The sequence below is a fragment of the Argiope bruennichi genome, chromosome 1 (genome assembly GCF_947563725.1).
Source record: "Argiope bruennichi chromosome 1, qqArgBrue1.1, whole genome shotgun sequence".
Taxonomy (NCBI): Eukaryota; Metazoa; Arthropoda; class Arachnida; order Araneae; family Araneidae; genus Argiope; species Argiope bruennichi.
The window spans coordinates 122,020,504-122,039,954 of NC_079151.1; the positions used below are offsets into that span (position 1 = coordinate 122,020,504).

Below are 19,451 nucleotides of genomic sequence, written 5' to 3' on the forward strand. Positions count from 1 at the left end.
TTCTTAAATACGTAAGAGTTTTCTAAAAGAATTGGGAAAAGATGCCTCCAAAATGAATGGTACATAGCTGCTATATAATTCCAAAGACAGCTGCTATATAATTCTACAAAACAACTACAGAACTATAGACTGGATGATATACATACAAAAAATTACTTGCATTTTACTTTTAAAAAGTTCAAAGTAAAACTTTTTCAAAATAAAATACAATTCCTTTCAATTTCATAAATTTCTTTAAAAATTCGTACCATATTTAAATAATAAATCATTTACTAGAATCCAGATTTAGATTGTGAAGGAGTTAAGGTAGAATTTTACATAATTAATTAATTAAGATTTATGTAAAAATGTCATCCGATGCTAAATTCTGTTAATGCCAATCATATATTTTTTTTCTTACATCAATAATCTCAATAATAAATTCTAACAATAATAACCAGCAAATGTCTAGTTTCGCGAATTTGAAACTATTTTTTATGAAAAGAGAACATATGAATTTTCCTCATACTGTAGTTTAAATATATTTATATTACAATTAAGTTGTAAATAAAATCGTTATGATTATAATCAATGAAATGCATGAGTTGATGCACCATTGAAAATGCTTTAAAATCAAGTAGACATTCATTTCTCCAACAAAAATATACTGTGTAAATTCGGCTTCTGTCAATCGACCCCCATTAAAAAGCATTACCATTGCTCAAGTTGATATTTTAAACAATTGCGAAACAGTTTTTCTTCTGAAGATTACATTAATTTCAGTACTTTTTTTATACATTTTTTTATAAATAAAGTATAATTTTCTTTATTTCCATTAAAAAGAACTAAATTATGCATTTTTTTCGTAGTTTCTTTATTTTTATTTTATTTTTTTAAATGCCTTCCAAGAAGCAGTTTCCAGATAATTCCACATTTGAAAGTAAAATGTAGTACAATTCAAATAACTCTTTTAAAATAAACAGATGTCTCCCCACATATTTATTGATAGTACAAAATTCTACTTTTTTGTACAGTCAAGATACGCATTTTTCTGCAGCTGCATTCAGAATTGAAAAAAAAATGAATATGGTAATGCTAATGAAAAAAAAGTTGAAAACATCATAAAAGTTTTCCTCAGAAGTTCTTAAGGCTATAACAGATAGGAAAGTAGTATAGCTGTCGGCTCTTTTACAGTTTAGAAAAAAAACTAAAGTAATATGAATATTTATAACTCTTAAATGATATATGAAAAAAAAATTAGTTGTATTTAAATTCGCCGCCAGACTAGCTTCTAGGATAATTTTTATTCTGATTTAAAGTAGTACACATACACTTACACAAAAAAACAACCCTGACTATCAAAAAATAAATAAAACTAAAGTTTAAAAAATTATAATAAATGCGACAAGTCTCGTACCTAAATATATTCAGCCTAAAATTTTTTTATTCCAAAATTTCAATTGTTTTGTCTACCACAAGCAACAAACTAAAACTATATAAAATTTAACATAGGCAATTGGGTCTATCTCCAAATAAGTATAATATAAATGCATTTTACCTATATCATCATCATTTCTTTAAGCATTTCTGTTCAGAATCTAACACATTATGACTAACACATTCTTTTGTTAAATTTGATGGTCGCTAAATTTACTGTAATAAACCATTAAAAAACATTGCGAATTATTTTACGAATAAGCTTCATTGAAGTAATTGCATTTTCATGTTATTTCGTTGAAAAATTAGAATGTAAAATACAGAAAGTTCAGTCTAGGTTGATAGTTTTTCATTCAATGGGGAAAAATTAAGCGTAAGAATATTTCTAATATTTTATTTTTTAACTTCTTCAGCATGGGAGTATTATTTATTGAATCGATTCATGTTCGCGAAATCCAAGTCTACTGCGAAGGATCAATTAAATTGCTTAGCATACAGAAGGAAAATGTACATGATGTAAAGAACATTTCTTGCAAAAGTATATTTAGATGCAAGATTGCATGCGTAGTGACATTTTTCATGTGACGATAATGCCGTATGAATCAACTCCACTTAGTAATTTTGGCTTATAAATTTCATTTCAAGATTATTTTTCTTAAAAAAATAAAAATATTTCAAAATTAACATAAGTTTGGATTTTGGAAGAAAAATAAAATACTTTATATAAAACCTGGAATTTTATGTACGGCTTTAAAAAACATGCGAAATTGAACTAAAAGTTTGAGAAATTAACCAGTGAAAAAAATTCTTTTCAAGAGTGAGTCTTACCACATAAAAACTCATTGCTAGCTGTAAAGCAGAAACGAAAATCTCCAAATAAGCCAAGTATTTCTAGAATCTTGCGAAAAATTAATAAAAAGTCATCTAGAAAGTTTTCAATATTACCTGCCAAAATAAATATAATCTTTGTTCCTTTCTTGGAACTCTTAATTCAATAATTTTTTGACTAAGCAGATCAAAGGAGATCTTAACTATAGCAAATTAATTACGATTAATTTTCATCCAATTTAAATACTATTAATTTTTATAAGATTAAATTCAATTGAATGATAACTTTTTTAATAAAATATTCATGCTAAAAATATTAAAGAGACCTTTGGTAAAATAAATTTTGTGCTCTTCTTTATAATTCTATCTAATTTTTTGAACTGATTCTTAGTATAATTATAATGATTCTTTAAAAAAAATAAAAATAAGAACCATTGCATTTTAAACTGTCCAATAAAAAACATAGTTCTTTTTGATCTTTCAAATTTTCAAAGAGAAAAATCTAACAACAAATGATGATTATTTTCGATATATTTTACTAAAAAATCATCAAATAATAACAAAATTTAAAAGGTATCACTTGCTGTAATGTACTTATTTATCTCACCAAAGAGCATATTTTTTTATTAAAGACAATTTTCAACATATCCCTTTCAAAATTTTCACGAGAGCAGTGTTTAAACTGTTTTTAAATTTAAAAACGTATTAAATGAATTGAAAATCTATAAATAATATTCGAACTTTTAATCAACGTTTTAATTTTTAACAAAAATTGAGGTTGATCAAAATAATAAATAAAAGAGTAAAATTTTCATTATTTCAAAAGTGCTTCTGTGATAATAATTTATTTTTTGTCATCCAGATAACTACCTTTTATCACAAATATTCTATTTAAACAAATGCTTTTAGATATTAACGTTAACAATCTGTCTTCAATTTCATGGTGCTTCTTAATAAGTGAATATATAAACCTGAAGATCAAAACAGCTGTTTTTTAAAATTTATAGCAAGATAGAATAAAAATTTCTATTTTACTAAATTATGAAAAAAATTGATGTAAATAGCAATAATATTATGCAAAATTACAATTTTAATCACTAAGAAACAATGGAAAAATTTAGAAAGATTCCTTTGGTATTATTCCATTGATTGAAAAAACTAAACTCGTTTTCTTAAACATCAACTACTCACTTTTGCAATAGCAACAAATTCATAAAGAAATGAAACTGATGAATATGCTGTACGTGCATGAGCGAAAATGAATGCAAGTTAATGCAGCAATTTCTAACTTTTAACTCTGTTAATAATAAGAATGTATGAGTGGGTGTGCTAGCATTTTATGGGCCAGACTACTTAACCTAGACTTACCATTCACGACATTTTGAACGGTGGAAATGTGTACCTCAGAGAGTTTTTTAAAAATTTTAATTAATTAAAAATTTTCGCCTTAACTTTTGGAAATATTACAGCACAAAAATGATTTTTATAACACCTTGAAACTCAAAAGATTATCTTTTCAATGACACTAATTTAATATTCGTGCAAGTTATTTTAAAAAATTTTAGCAGTTTTTTTTAAAAATATTAATATTTGTTTCCTAATTTCTAATAATAGATTACATCGTTGCCCTGCAATTCGAACCGTTTTCTTTTGTTTAATAAAATATTTAATCGCATATTTTTCTTCCATTGTTGAACACTAAGATGAAGAATTCCATTTAAGATATGTAGTTTTTGGAAGAAATTAAAAAATGAAGTTACAATACCTCGAAAATTAGAAGATAAATGAACGAGATTAACTGTCTTAATTGTGCTGATGTCATAAGACCATTAGAAAGGTTCATGTTCACAATGAACAAAATATACGTAAATCAATTAAAATGACGCATTTATTAAATACCCAACAATTTGACGAAATAATGGAAATGAAGTTATATTTCAACACTTTAAATGAAATTAAATATAACTAATATTCCTGTTGGACCAGCTGTTTGCCAAAGGCAACTATTAAGTTAATAAATACAGTTGCATTTCTAAATGTAACACATTTTCTGAATTATTCTTTCTTACATCAGGCATACAAAGCTCACATTTTTCTCAAATAATATGATTACTTTTTAATATATTTTAAAATAATTTTATGGTAAATATACAAAAAATTTTACCTATGCAGAAACTTAGAAACCATTCGATTGTTTAACAAATTCTGCACTTTCTTATTTCAATACAACACTATGAACATCAATTAATAAAGACAATATTATTTTTTGTAAATTTCTGTTTTAGTATAAATTAATTCTAAAAATAATTTTAATAACTTTATAATGTTTCTTATAAATGTGGTGGATTTAATAGTATATAAAACAGAATTCACAATCAAAAATAAAAATTTAAGCATTTCATATTATCAAGAAGCTCAGAAAAATACTTTAAAAAAAATTACAATTATTTACTAAAAAAATTATTTAGTTTTTATTGTATAATTCAAATTTTAAGCAATGTTATTTTACCAAAGTTATTTGTGCAACGCATCTTAGATTAATAATTTGACATATAAAAAATTGCCTTTTCAAAATTAAAGTTTAAAATTTGAATTTTTGGTTATTTTAATCTTATTTTAAAATTAAAAAATATTTTTAATTTTAATTAATTAATAATTTTAAGGTATTTGATTTTTTCTGTGATTAAAACGAACTTTCTTCTTCCTTAGTGAAAGAACAGTAGAGCCACATAGTTCGTATTACTTTTTTAAAACTTCCTTTATAAATATTTAATATTTTTGTTTTGTAATTCTAGTAGAAAATAAGTGTTGATAATATTGTACATTAAATTCAACAGAAATTACTAGCATTATAATCTATCACATTTACAAAATTCGTTTCCATTTTTTTTCAGATATTGATGTGATTTTTAAATCTTAAATAGCAGAATTATAAACAAAAGAATCTGATAAGACTTTCCCTAATTTCATTCTTCAGTTAAAAGTTTCATTGTATCTTCAAAATAAAATTTAATAATTTTTAAAATTCTGTGAAACGATAAATGATTCTTTAAATTGTACCTCCGTAGCAGTGCTTGCTTCATTTTTTTACAAGAAAAAATTCGGGAAAACAAAGATGAACAAGAATTTGATGATTTACTGAAAATAATAGCAGATTAAGTGAATTTATTTGGAACTCAAACTTTTGATTCCTTCGAGTAGTTTCTAGAATAAAAATCGTTTGAAACTAGAAAGAACAATTTCCATTCTGGATTTTTTATGCGTGCAGTGATGGCCTTTGTTTTGTGTTAATTTACCAATCCACTAGAACAAATTTTTTTTAAATGTTTAATTTTTATGTATTCTTTTCATAAAATATAAAAATAAAGTCTCTCAAAGAGAAAATTACTTTACTAAACGAACGAATTGCACCTAAATTTTATTTACATTGTAACGATGAAACGTATATAGCCTCATGATTGATAATTAAAATGAATATGAAATATTCAAAATGATATTTTATTATTTATGAAAAATGTTAAATTTTTATTGGGCTACCAGAAAATTCGCTACTAAAATTGCATTCAAATCATCAGCCACTATGCAGGTGATTATATTCACTATTTCACTATTATGTTTTAATGTGAATAGGTTCTGGAATGCATTCAGTTTCTCCCTTGCTTTAATTCAAGAAATAACATTTTACGAAAGTTATCAGTAGGTTCCAGTCCTTTTAGTGATATTTAATCAAAAGTTGGCGAGATAAATTATTTCACTTCTGCAAGTTCGATTCAAAATTAGATCTTCTATTGTTTTTTTGTACAGAAATATTTTTTTTAAAATTTTTTTATTAGTTTTCTTGCTGTTTTTCCTATACTTCTAAATGATGCAAAAATTAAATCAGATAGTGCATGGATAATAGCTGCCAAATACCCTTGTGAAACACCGCTATTGTGACTCTTTCAACATTTAATGTTAGTAGATTTGAAGATAATCTTTTAATTATTTTTTACTATTCTTCGAATATTTTATTATTTTTCCACTATTCATCGAATATGTTTTTTTTATTTAGCCCGGTTTTGTGCTTTTCCCCAATATTTTCTATACTATTCCCAGTTTTACTAAACAAGAAATTTTAAGTCACGGGTGATTGATCTTCTTATTTATTAAAATTTATTTTATTTCATTCAAAAATTAATTTAAATCTATTTTCAAAATGTCTATTGGAAATATCAATTATAAAATCAAACTTTCAGTTTCTTCGACGTGTGATAACCATAAAAAAATTAAAATTTTACAATTTCTTTACTAATTTTTCTTATTTTTTTTAGATTTAAAAGGTTGTTTTTAATAAATAAGATTTCAGTTATAAATTAATAAAACTGAAAAAAAAATTGTTAATTAGATAATTTATGTTATATCGTTAATTATATAATTTAGAGTGAATGAAAGCTAAAATGTTCAAACGCATCTGAGACTGCAAAAAGAATAAAAGAAATTTGACACTTTCTGTAGTTACAGATGCGTTTGATCACATATCAAACTTTAAAATTCTCATTTTATAAAATTTTAACATTTCATCACATACAAAGCATTATACACTAATACTGAGAGTGAACTAAAAACTTGAATTCCACTTTATCATCTTTCTTTGACAATGGACTTTTACAGACGAAGAAAAATAGTACAAAAATAAACTGGTACAACCATGAATTCTTTTTAAATATCACTTTCGTTCATTGGGAATTTATATAATAAGATATCAGTATTCAAGCTTTCTTTTAAATCTATTAATGGGGCTTTTCAAATGAACAAAAATATTTAGATTATCTAATATATTAATCAAAAAATTATTTCAATTTCTGTAGCATATCAAATTTCAAATCCTGTAAATTCTGTCTGTAATATTATCTAAGTTAACGATAAATAAAATAAAAACACCAAAAGGTTGCAAGAATGTGAATAGGAAATTCTTGGCAGGTTTCTTTGATTTATCAAAGTTTTATTTTCTGCTTTACAAAATTCATGATAATAAAAGATTTTAAACAGTGAGATTGATTATGCAGCTTCTTAATGTTTGGATGTTTAGAACAGTCTTTTGAGAGATGTCCGGATTGAAGAAACAGATTGGAATCACACGAATAAATGGATATCAAGAGAAAGAAAAACAAAAGAAAAAAAACAAAACAAATGAAGCGATAGGTAGGCGAAGGTTAGGTAAAAGGTCTATGAGTTTTCTTTATTTCATGAGAATATAATGTGCGGACTAAACTCATCCAAAGATTATTCCCGTATTAACCTAACACAATTAAATTACTCTGCAGGTCATGTGTAGTCAGCCCGTTTTATATTATTACGATAATGTGAAATATTTAATGTATAATAATATAGAAATTGTTTACTTTTAGTATATAGACTCAATCTGAACACAATTAGTTTTCAAATCATATAAAAAATCATTAATTTAAACGAGCAAAGAATAGCAGAAAGCAATAAATTTCGAAGTCAGTTTATTGTGATGATTGTCTGATAAACAATATAATCATTTTAATAGAGAAAGTTTGATGTAAATGCACAATTAATTATCTCAGTACTGGTATAGATTGAGTTTCTAGATTTCCATCTCTTTTCCCTTTTATTTCATGAACTTTATTAAAAATAATTTACTACATAAAAATAACTTTTTCATCGTTTTGATAACATACAGTAAAAAAAAAATGCGTGAAACACACATAAAAATATTTTTACTGTTTGTAGCATTAAAATGTTTGATTACTACTTTTATTTATATTGTGAATTTCGGTGAAGTTGGCAAAATCGTTTACTGTATTTTATTGCACAGGAGAAATAAATGTATTAAACTGAATTTATATGATTCTTTCCGCTTGGTGTTTATTTCAATTATATCCAAAAATATTAAATCTAGATTGTTTTCCTTTAGCGCTCCAAATTAGCAAATTTTTAGATCTAAACATATAAATTACAAATAAAATTGCTGATTTAAGAGAAATAAAGATATAGAGACTGGTGTATATATAACATCAAAAATTAATTAATAAGGGTATAAGACAGTCTTACAATCAATGCTTTTCAAATAAATTTTTTGGCCTAAAAATCTGTTTAAAGATGTACGTTGAATACCTACTTTTTGGCTTATTATTTTGGAATGGAAATTTAAGCACAAAAGAATTTATCACTATCTTTGTGATTCTTTTAATCATCCTCCATTGAGGTGCTATTTATTGACAGAAATATTTACGATGAATTTATGAGATTAAAAGTACAAAGCTTAAAAGATGAAAATTAGTTTTGTGGTTGATAAAAAAAAGGCCGATAAAAGTCCTTTTTTTAAATTATTGAAAATTTTTAAATAGTGATTAATTCTACCAGAATTTTAATTGCATACTAACAGTTTTCACAAACCGTATTATTTTCATACAATTTTGCATGTCTACAGTTTTACTTAGATTATTACAAACTGGAATTTCATTTATTTTAAAATCTTTCTCATTTTTTAAAAAATTTCAATTTTGCATATATTTTAGTGAAATTATAATCGCTAATTTTAAATTCTATTTATTTCTTTCAATAACTATTTCAAAAAAATTGTAATCATGTATGTAAATGGCAAAACGAAAATATCCAAAATTTTCATAACAAAAATTTTTACCCCCAAATCATGAGTCTTTCATGAGACTTCTTTTTTTTTCATTAAAAGTGATTTTTTCATGATTAGAAGAAAAATTCTGTTTTTATTGCCCATGAATAAATCCACAATCTTATACGAACATAAGAAACATGTAATGACTTAATATATTTGATTTAGTCATCATCTCGTAGCCCTACTTTAAAATTTGAGTCGGTAGATTTCTTTCTCCAATTTTCTTCAGAAATATAATTTTTATACATCTATAAAGTTTCAAAAATATAAATCAAATTCGGAAAAGCAAATTAAGTAAAGATATTGCTTTTAATTTTCAAAGGATTAAATGACATTTCCCACAGCCCTAAATAAAATACTTTTCAAGTATAGTAGTTTAAGATAGTTTATAAGATATCTCAATTAATTTGATTAATTGAAATATAAAGAATTTATAGTAATATGAGAGTGTTATTTCAAAAATTATTTGGATAATTTTGAAAAGCTTAGTAATTTATAAATTTTGTTTTCAAAATGAAAGACAATAGAATATTTTTTGTATCAAAATGATTATTATTAATTTAATAATATGTATAACTTGTATTATAATCTACAAATTGAGTTTATAAAAACTATCTCTGCTTTATATCTCAAATATGCTGTTTGAAAATGTTCGGTAAATTTTACTCTAATAATTTTATATGGAAAGAAAAAAAGGTAAATGGCCCATTATTAAGACAAATGTTCTTGTATTGCATGCATATGAAGTTTAAAAAATAATATTAAATTATGTGCATTTGTTGAAATATAGTTACCCATTTCATTATCAATAGCTAAAGAAAAATAAATCGAATTTATGGACATTAGAATTAAATTATATTCTGTGAGAAAACTACCCTCGAAATTAAATTTTTAAACCGATTTCAAAAGAGAAGTAACAGAGCTAAAAATTCAGTTTTTGAAATTATTATGTTTAAGAAATGTCTTTTTATTTTGAACATTAGATATTTCTTATTTATGAATAAGAAAATGAAATCGATTAAATATGATAGAAATACTGAATTCATTGCTAAAAGATCTAAGTGCATTCATACTGTTACTGCATAATTGACAATTGAATTAGATTTTCAAGAATTTACATTTAAAGTTATTTTTGTATATTACCATAAGTTTCAAAATTTTAATGAAAAATGTATTAACAAAAAATTTAAATCTACCACATTCACCAACGTATATAAAAATTGTTGTGCTGCTAAGATCTACAGTAAATCCTCAGTATGTTTAAATACTTCTAAAGATTTTTATTACATTTCATTATTTTGTTTCAAAGCAAATATTTTAGCAACCTTTCTTAGAAAATTACTACTTTATCTTTTTTTTTAAATCCTGCTTTATGATTTTTAAGAGTTTTTATGAATTTTATTTTGTAAAGAACTATCGCAAAACTATTCGATAGTTCTTTTATTATAGAAACTTTTATTATATAGGTTTATAGAAACATGATTCAGCACAATTCACATTTATGTAAAATTATTTAATACTTTTCGAATTAAACTGAACGCATTTTGTAAAGATATTGATGATGGAAGAACATAGTTATAATCGAAACAGTTCATTTGTTATAATTTTATAAAACATCCCACGTTTAAAAAGGGATTTTGTGAGAATAAGATAAAACTCGAATCTTTCATATGTTATATATATATATATATTCCTTCATATGCATAGATTAATAATCAAAAAATAGAAAAAATAATCAGCTTAAAATTAGAAAAGTCAAAGAGAGCAACTTACCTTATTATCTTTTATAACTATTTAAAATAACGTATTTGTTAGCCTAATACTAAAATTTACAAACTTTTAAATTTTGTAACACTTATAATTACATAGCAGAGTATAAATATTCATTTTATGAAGAAATCAATCTAAAAATTAAAGAAATCAGTTTCTAAAACCCTTTTTTTGATACAGCGTTCCTAGAAATTTCGCCGTTTCAAATCGTATCAAAATTGCGATCGACTAAAGTTAAACACAGGGTGGAAAAACAAATTCCTTTGATAAAAGAATAATTTAATATTTTCATAGTGAGATGGTACATATTATTCTGAGAATTAACCAAAAACTAAAATATTATAAAAAATATGCTTGTTAAATTATTATATTTTAATATTTTAGATTTAAAAAAAATTTATGAAATAAAAAAAAATTAACTTGAGAAATTTTATTTTTGAAATCCGCCATATTGACTACAAAACTAAAATGCCACATTTTCTAAAACAGAGAAAGTCGAATTAAAAAAGTATTTCATATTAAAAGGAGGAGAAGAGAGTAAAGAAAGGATTCTTTTAGTATTAAAAAAATTGAAAACTTCATATCTGAGACTCATTTTGTTAAGAGTTATTATTTAAATGTAGGACATAAATAAAATGATAGAATCTGGACACAGTATTCATTCAACATTTTAAGTCACTATTTTTTATCGTTAAATGTTTCTTTTATGTGGATATATATAAAATGGGCAAATTTGTGTTAAGTATGGAAATCATGCAAGAAATAATTTTTAAATTGAAATTATTTCATTCAAAAGAATTCTAAAAAAATTTTTTAATCAGTATTTAATTTTGAATATTTACTTTCTTTGCAAATTTCTTCCTATTCAACAAAACATGTTTCAAATAAGTGGAAGCTTAGTTTTCCTTATTTATGAAAATCTAATCGCCTTTTCAAGCTAATTTGGGATAAATAAAGCTAATTTTAAATATTTAAATTTATAAGAATTTATTTATAATTTTTAGGTAATATTAATGATATGCATAGGTACAGTTATGCGTAAAATCTTCTCATCGATTATATTTTTCTAAATGAAAAGGTAAAAAAAATCATAAAAAAGTTGTAACGTTTCCAAGTATTATTGGAATAATAGTGTTTTAAAATTATAGTAAAAACATTCTTAGTGAAATAATTACTTTTGACCGATACAAAAATTATTTGGTGTATACTGTTTTACTATGGATCTCTAAATTATTAAACAAAACAAATATATATGCTGAAAATTATTTGCAAAAATATCTTTGTTTTAAATTTTTTTTCCAATGGAAATTGTTTCGAAAATCCTTTAAATATCTTAAAATTGACATTATTTCATTCAAGCAAATTCTACAAAAGTTTAAAAAGTTTAAAAGTACAAATGATTTAAAATATTTATTTTCTTTACAAATAATCATTTAGAAATTAAATAAAAGTCTTCTCAACAAAAAATGTTATTCATTTAAATTAAACTAGTAGTTTGAATAAATTGAAAAATAAAATTATAACTTCAACATGTTATTTTATTTCAGCAACATTCCATGAATGTTTCTTTAATATTTCTTTTTAATTCAGGAAAATTGAACTAATCAAATAGAAATTATTTCATTTATCTGAATCTTTCAAGAGAAAGAGGATGTTTTTCCGTATTTAATATATTTAATTTAAGTGTACCGAAATAAAAAGTAAGATTATAAGTAATTTATATTAAAAATACAAAATTTGCATTGAATTAAAATGCCCAAATTATCAAAACTTTCTCAAAACTCATTTTGATTTTAAATGATAATACATTAGATGTTGTATATTAAATACCGTTGTGCACAAAAAGTTAAAATTATAAGTATTTGATTTTAGAATTTTCATACTACATTTACTGTGTGTTAGTCTAGAATTATGGCGATGGAAATAAGTAACATTAGAAAATATTCTGCTACAAAATATGAATATATAGTAAAAAGTTTGAAAAATAAACATTTCAAGTCATATGTCTACTTTACGTTAGTTATAGTTAAATTTAAATTTTATTTTTCAATTATTTGAAGACAATGAAATTCTCAAAAGATTATCACTAGAATTTTATTTCTAAATTTTAAAAGATTATTGGACATTACATAAAAATATTATATTCATTAAAACAATATATATATATATATATATACATACATTATATAATATTATACATTATAACATTATATATATATATATATATATATATATATATATATATAAATAAAGTATTACATAAAAATATGATCAGGGAGAAAAGTTCAATAATTATATTTTACTAAACGTTTCTTTCTTCTTTTCTAATTATAGAACCTATTCAAATTTTTCGTATGCTCACGTAATAAGTATAAATTTTCAGTTAAATGATGGAATGCCCTACTTTTATTTTAAAATAAGAAAATAAAATGTACACAAAGGCGTACTTGCATAAAATGGAGCCTAGGATAAACACTAAAACAGCGCTCTGCTCATTCCTCAAAAAAAATTAAAAAAAAATCGTATACCCCTTCTTTTTTTCAAACTTTATATCAACGAACACTAAAACTGAAATAATAATGAAACTATAATAATACTTAAATTAATTTTGGACGTATGATTTACATTTTTGAAGCTAGCGTTAATTTCTCAATGTTAACTCTACTTTAATTTATTTAGTCATTCAATTTATTTAATTTTTGGTACTCTAAAAGCCTTAATTGCTTTAAATAATCAGTAATTATATGATAAAAGCACAAATAAAAGAAAGAAATATCCTAACAAATGTATCATTATTTGAATTAAATTTTGATACACGAACAAAATGAAAATGTCATGCAGATTTTGCAAATAATTGAATTGATAATTTAAATTCTGACCTTAAAAAAATAAGCAGAATATTTTTAAAATACGAAATTTGATTAAGATTACTTATGATTTGGATGAAGCATGAAATGACAATAATTTCATGTTGCACAGCTAATGATTAAATACATATTTAAACTACATTACAAACTGAATAACAAATTAACTGTCGCAAACAGATCAAATGTCGTAATCACCTTGAAAATAAGTAAAATTGCCATCTTGTGAAATGTATAAGCAAATATATCTAGAAAAGGAAAATGTCATAACAACTACTTAAATCATTCATTTACGTACAAAAAAATGTATGATTCCGAAATATAAAGGATCATTTGTCTTAATAACATGCAGAGAAAAAAAAATTGTCATTCATTCGATGTGAAGAGGTTAAACTTTTCACGAAAAAAGAATTCAAGCAAAAATTTTTAACCACTAAAATCACCATGATTCAAATGGTTATTATAATAATAATATTTCTTCGATAATTAAAAATTATATATTTAATCTAATAATATCGCATTTCTGAATAATAAATTTTCATCTATGTGCATTTTTAGAATAAAATGAATTGATAATCTCTAGTGCAAAATGCATAGTTAAAAGTATCTATCCCCTTTAAAGTTATGAACACCTTGTAAATAGTTCGTGTGCACTTAATAAATACAAAATGCCAAATCTAATCTTGAAATAAAATTGTTTGATGCTTAAAATTATACAGAGAGAGAGAGAGAGAGAATACCTAACAATCGTATGCTATAAGATCATTTAACATATTTTGTCGCTTATAAGGAAAGTAAAATCCTTAATTAAAAAGTTAACTGACGCATAATATTCTTTATCAACAGAAGGAAAACAAATAATTCAGTAACATCAAGTAATAATAAAAGTTTAATTAAATTTCAGCATCAAAAACTACTCTTAGATAGGCTAAAAACATATAAAAGATATATTCTAGATACTTAAAAATTTGTTATGATAAAATTTTAATTAAATTCCAAGATTAAAAGCTACTTTTAGATAGGTTAAAAATATTTAAAAGATATAATATAAATACTTAAAAAGTTGTTAAAATTACAGAAAAATTATTCATTAAATTTAGGTTATTGAAAATATAATTTATGGAATTTTAAGATAGGGTAAAATTATTTTTGTTTGATAATATTTTCAGAAATTATCATCAAAGAATTACAATTTCGTTAACTTTCTAATCAATTAGAATTTTATATAAAAGTTCAAGGGGCACATTCCAAGTGCATACTGCATATTTGTTCCAAATGTGATGGTTATAAATCAAATAGTTCTAGCTTGCAATGTGCCAGAAAACAGGCACACAGACGACAGATACATTTTTTTTAAAACTTTTGTTTAATATTAGAAGTCTTTTTAATGAGTATTAAATATGAATAGTTCTTTGGTCTCAAAGGCATTATAAGATCATATCACAAAAATGGTAAAACAGAAAAATTATAATTTTGTTTTGTAGCTTTTCAATCAAATTTTCTAAGCTTATTGAGAAAATTTGATGCATTATGACTTAATTGGTTGAAAAAAAACCTTAAACAAAATATTCGAAGAGTTGTCTACGGGAAATCTTTTCAACATTAAAAAAATGTGTTATTTATATTACATTGATCTTGTACTTAAGAAAGGAAGAAATTCTCACAATACACTTGATTAAATAAAAAAAAAGGAAAATAATAAGAATACTAATGAAAAAATTAAATAATTTTCTTCACCCATAGAAATTTCAAATTTTGGTAATCGGGACTAACTTTACTTATATTTAACATACAAGTAAAGGATTTTTTTTCGTGCTTTTTGAAAAAAATAATTTATAATAAAAATAATAAAATATAATAAATAAAATTATTTTTATTGTCATCGGTTTGTCCTATATTTATTCTTACTTTGCCATCAATTTGTCCTATACCTATTTGTGTTATATATTGTACAATATATTCATGGTGTTTATCGATATTCTGAATGTTGTACAATATACTGAAGATATAATAATAATATTGAAGGATAATTTGTTCTAATTAATTAGTTATGAATATGGAGGTTATTACATTTTATTGCCATTTATACCTTAAGAATCCTTGTAATGTTCTTAGGATAATTAAATATTGTGTTAATTTTTCGAAAAAAATTTTTTGGTGGTCTAGTATAAACTTTACTTATCCTCATATTAATATTAAAATCTTTGAAAAGTACTTTAATTTTTCAGAGATGGAGTTTTGGCTAATAAATCACTGTTAAAAATCCTTATTTGTTATTTTAATTTGAGAAAGCTTGAGTTCACGCTGAGATTCTGAAAAGGATTATTTTCTTTATATTCTCTCTTACTTAACTGGAATCAGTTTAATTTTTAAAAACCTGAGGAACCAGAGTAAAAGAAAAAACAATATTTTTGCGACAAATCGATTCTTCACTTTTGCGCTCTCTGTTAGTGGCGCTTCTGGCCATATACACTGCCTGCTGCATCCTATTACGCCACTGAGTTCATTGGAAAGGAAAAGGGTGGTCGAAAAAAGTTGGACCCCAAGAATGTCAGGCTAAGAACTTCTGAGTTATAAACTCGTTGCTTGATTATAAGTATATTCAAGTTTAATCCAGAATTGATTATTTTTTTAGAAAGTTAAAAAAAATTTACGAATTAGCAAATTACTGCGATAAAATATTTAAAAGATTTATAAATTATTACAATTTAGATGGATGTTCAAAAGAATGATTTAATTAATTTGTATCATATCTTTAAAAAATAAAAAAATAAATGTTTGCAGAAAAACTTTGTGAATACAATATAATTTTCTCTCTGTCATTTTGTTTTGAATGTATGATGCTCTTGGAAAACATATGGATTAATACAAGATTTTTATTAATTGTTTTAATAGCCTGATGTTTTCGAATTTTTAAATCTACAAATCATAGCATACTTTTAAAGTTGATTATATCTCAAAAATATATTTAGTGTAATTTTTGTAAATCCATGAAACTGTAAAAATAAAGTCCCACTTAAATTATTGCATTGATTTAAACACTTTCCTGAATTTATAGCATCTCATGGAAACTTTCAAGAGATTACACTATCACTTATTTTTATTTCAGTATAAATGTTAATAACCTTATGATTTCTATGCCAAAATATATGCTAAACTAATCTATAAAAATTGGTTTTCATGAAGATTTTCATGTTTTATTCCTTATTTTATAAAAAAATATTTAAAAAAAATAACCAGAACATGGCAGATTTTGTTATAGACACATGTAAATATTTGAGATATCTTTGAAGAGAAATTTGTTTTAATATTCAACCAAGAGTCCCATATCTATTATTTCACTCTTTCCAAGCTCAAGTATTTCTCTTCAGATATGTTTTTCAGCGTTATATTAAAAAACAGCATATAAAATAAATAGTTAATTTAAGAAGTTGAATACAAGTTCGAAAATAAAAAAGATTTCAGTCGTCCTTGAATTATCAACGTCTTGACTATATTCCACTTAAAATCGTAAATGGAATTGTATGGAAAAAAAATCATAAGCTGAAGCAAGAATTATTTTATAAGCTTTTAAAAATAATTCATTCCTTTTATTTCATATTTTATTTTAAAAAAATCGGTTATTTTCTTGTAAACATAATTTTTATATGCATTGCAAACATTTTACATAAATTGTCCTTGTATAAAGGGAAAAATACTTCTTGAATACTAAAAATACATTAGTCTTTCCTATATATTTTATTGAGTTTTTTTTTCGAAACATTTAATCAAACGAAAGTGAAAGCATTAAAATCTAAATGAAAGAAAACAAACAAAAATTCAAAAAATGTCCTACTTTTTTTGTTGAGGGTGTTTCCGCACCTGTGTGCAGCTCTAACTTTCTCCATACCGGTATTCGATGCAGGTGGACCCATTCCGAACACCGTACGCACAGGTGCGAATTTGCGCGTAACCGTTAAGCCTAACGAAGTTACCGGTTTTTAGGAGTCGGCCGCAGCGGCACTGTTCTGCATACCTCACCGCGGCGAGCGCGTCTCGTATTTGCGGACTTTCCGTAGCAGCGCTGACGGCGTGGATAGTCAAGGCTTAATCGCCGCATGACTGGCGACGTTCTCTGCTAGTATGTGTAATTAATAGTCGGGCTCACTGGTTATAACCATGCGTTAACCCTGCTCTATATGGGTTCATAATAGTTGCTTATAGATATTTGAAATACATCAGTGGGTTGTCTTATAATAGCATCTCAGGCTTCATATGTTAGGGTTCCAGTCGTACGGTAGTTTATTATTTTCACTATTTCCCGATTATTTAACTAAGGCAAATGTAAATAAAATTCATTCAAATGACTCTTACAAACATCCTATGAAAAATGCTTAAAAATTATGTCATAATGTTATGAAATGATTCAGTGAAAAATTCAGAAACAGGAAAATAAGGCAGTCCATTTATATAAACCATAATTATTATAAATAATTACATTATCATTTGATATAACGCCTTATATTCGTTAACAATATAGAGGATTTCAAATATGGATATTAGATACTGAAATATAATTATATGAAAGTAAGAATTATTGTTCTTATCACCAAAATTCAAGAGTTTTGTTTTAGTAATAAAAATAGCAATCGTTTGATTGGGACAAATATCTTCAGATCTTTCTTGTTTGAACAGAGACTTTTTATTTAGTTTTAGTTCTATTTACACTTAATGTTATATATAAAAAAAGATTTAAATTTATCGCCTACCTAATATTTTTTTTAAAATTTAAAAACTGGCAATGAGACTAGTTATTATTATTTTTGTTATTTAACGTTTTTTATTCTTTTCCTATTCCTTACAGACAGATATAACATATAAATATTTGGTCAGCTATAAAATAGTGTTTGAAAATAAAATTGAAAAAATAACAATATGACTGAAACCCAAAGAGCGAATTAATAAGGACAACAAATAATAAGTATTGTTGAAAAGTAACAAGTAATTTTTAAATTCCGCTTACTATAGTTTTGAATATTAATATGCAAATATCTGCAACAAAATATATTAATATGACCATTTCGGATACAATAGAATTTTTCCTAATTTAATTAGACAGTAAAAACAAGAACAATTTCATGGTCTAAAAAACTTTTAGTACCACTGGAACAGAATCGATTGACACTAAAATATATAAAATACAACAATAATTTTTATCAATATATTTTAATAATATTAGAAAACATATTTCAACAACAAAAAAAAAGGAGACAAGCATTTATTTTTTTAGGGTTTTTTTTTTTCGCACGATTTATTGAAATGCAAAAACAGATTTTTTTTTAAGAATACAAAAGAAGCGAATATATTTTTAAAAAAAGCAAGATAGAAATGTGTATCAACAATTGAATATTTAGATGCATTTTAAATTTAAACTTGTTTCTTTCGAATTTTTCATTTTTACTGATATATACATTCATACAATTCATTTTTTATATATATTAACACTAATGTATAAATGAGGAATATTAGAAAATTGTGACTCTTCAATTTGCTTTGTATTTTTTGCATATTTTTCAATAATATCAATTATCAGTTTGCTTCGTATCATTGAATTAGTGAGTTTCTAATATAAAATGGAATTATTGAGTCCCATCTAGAAATTTTCACATTCAATTAAGTAATTTATTTAAAAAAATTTTTAGAACTTACACAGAAAAACCTCCAATAAGGCTTCAAGGGCAATCATTTCGAAAGGTAGAGTATTTACATAAAAATTATTAAAAGGACAGTGAAATGCAAAAATGAAGAAGTATTATTGTCCATTTATTATTTATTATTAAAAATGTGACTGAACTTTAGTTAATAATAGAATTGAATAATTGATATATTTATATTAAGAAAAAGATAATAGTAAATGATCGTGTTAAAATTATAATTATTGAATCTAAATTTGA

The 19,451-nt window shown here is 24.1% G+C and overlaps 1 long non-coding RNA gene across 1 annotated transcript in view; it reads right to left on the reverse strand.

The window, feature by feature from the left end:
• Positions 1 to 17,628, reverse strand: part of LOC129986829 (uncharacterized) — a 179,894-nt gene extending 162,266 nt beyond the window's left edge. Inside the window, exon 1 of the long non-coding RNA XR_008785567.1 lies at positions 17,354 to 17,628. This is a non-coding gene — a long non-coding RNA (uncharacterized LOC129986829). The remainder of the gene's footprint in view (positions 1 to 17,353) is intronic.
• Positions 17,629 to 19,451: the final 1,823 nt, after the last annotated feature.